Below are 1,741 nucleotides of genomic sequence, written 5' to 3'. Positions count from 1 at the left end.
GACTCTGTTTGCATGTATTAGCTCTAGAATTACCACAGTTATCCAAGTAACGTGGGTACGATCTAAGGAACCATAACTGATTTAATGAGCCATTCGCGGTTTCACCTTAATGCGGCTTGTACTGAGACATGCATGGCTTAATCTTTGAGACAAGCATATGACTACTGGCAGGATCAACCAGGGAGCTGCGTCAACTAGAGCTGAGCAGCCGGCCGCCCGGGAGTGTGTCCCGGGGGCCCGCGCGAACACGCAAGCGTCCGCTCAATTATTCTGCAAACAGGAGGAGGCTGAGCTCCCCTGCACAATACACCTCGAAACCCTCTCAGGTCCCGGCGGCGCGCAGCGCCGTCCTAAGTACTTGGTCGGGTTCGAGAGAGGCGCAATCGCCCGGAGTTTGGCGAGTAGACGCTTTAGGTGCGACCACCCGTGCTCCCAACTGAGCTTGCCGCTGCCGACAGAGGCCCGGGAGCGTGCTGTCGTGGCATTGCCGGCGGGAGACAACACGCGCCACCTACGGTGGCCGGCAGCTCCAACGCCAGCGCCACAGAAGGACAAAAGCCCCACTTGGGTGCCGAAGCGAACGCGCCAACACGTCCGCACAGCTGCGATACAAACCACCTGCGAGAACCGCAGAGGCGACCGAGCAGCAGACGGCGTCGCGGCGCCGAGCGCCGGGCGGCGGCGCATCCTCAGCGCACACAGTCCTCAATCGGACCAGCACACTGCAGATGTCCACCGCGCTTCGCACCGGGCCCGCGAGGACCTACTTTGGCCGCACGGCGCCGCGTGCAGGGTGCGCCGGCGCGCAGCTGCGCCGCCTGCCGCCTCCGTCGGCCGGCGCGCCTGCCACTGGCCGCCCCCACCAGCCGGCTGTAGCGCGTGCGCCCACGCACCGCGCGGCCAGCACGCCGGGAGGCCCCCCCTCACCGGCCGGGGACGGTCCCACCCAGCCACCGCCGCGTATCGCTTCACACCCACATGCCATTCACGTTCGTGGGCATGGTGGGTATCGCTGAAACAACCGGTTGGTAGCTCAACCGATCGTCGCCATCACTGATTCACCTCTAGCGAGAACAACCGCACCACAACGGTTTACCAGTTGTTCATTTGCGTAACGTCACCAGCAAACGTAGACGTCCATCGCCATTTGCAAATTCAACGATTGTTGCATGCCTGTGTCAGGTGTCACGACACACTATGTCTGCCCACATACACGCAACAACATGTGCACGCTTCGCGAACACGTGGAAGGTGGCCCCCGTACGTATGCGATGTCCATTGCGCGAACGACTGTCAACCGGCCTCTGTCGCATGTCGCAGATGTGGAACGCAGTGCACCATGCTATCACGGTGAGTGAGAAGAGACGACTACGTCTGACAACACGCGCCACTACATCAACAGACGGCTCATGCTGATCGCCATCCACGGCATACCATACTGCAATCCAGCTCTTATAGGGAGACGACACGTAGCTGAGTGCACAATATTTGGACCGTATGGTTCGCCGTTGTTGGCGCAGTCGTGGTACGGTCACACATGTACCACGATGTATCATTCAGTACATGAGGACCAATGTGCAGTACAGTGTGTGATTTGGACGTACAACATCAGCGGACAGTTGACACAAGCCGTACCACAACGTAGGCTGTGCTTCGCCATGCGAATGCCAATGAACAACTGCGAAGGGCATTGAGCATGTACGTCCTGCTGCCATCCGCATTACAGTGTATAGCTGCAAGG

General features: G+C 59.7%; 1 non-coding gene across 1 annotated transcript in view; it reads right to left on the bottom strand.

The window, feature by feature from the left end:
• Positions 1-184, bottom strand: part of LOC124569793 — a 1,910-nt gene extending 1,726 nt beyond the window's left edge. Inside the window, exon 1 of the ribosomal RNA XR_006971312.1 lies at positions 1-184. This exon is cut by the window's left edge and continues 1,726 nt beyond it. This is a non-coding gene — a ribosomal RNA (small subunit ribosomal RNA).
• Positions 185-1,741: the final 1,557 nt, after the last annotated feature.

Source organism: Schistocerca americana, unplaced genomic scaffold (assembly GCF_021461395.2).
Source record: "Schistocerca americana isolate TAMUIC-IGC-003095 unplaced genomic scaffold, iqSchAmer2.1 HiC_scaffold_1544, whole genome shotgun sequence".
Lineage (NCBI taxonomy): Eukaryota > Metazoa > Arthropoda > Insecta > Orthoptera > Acrididae > Schistocerca > Schistocerca americana.
Note: the sequence above shows the minus strand (reverse complement) of the source record. Positions and strands in the feature narration are given on the sequence as shown.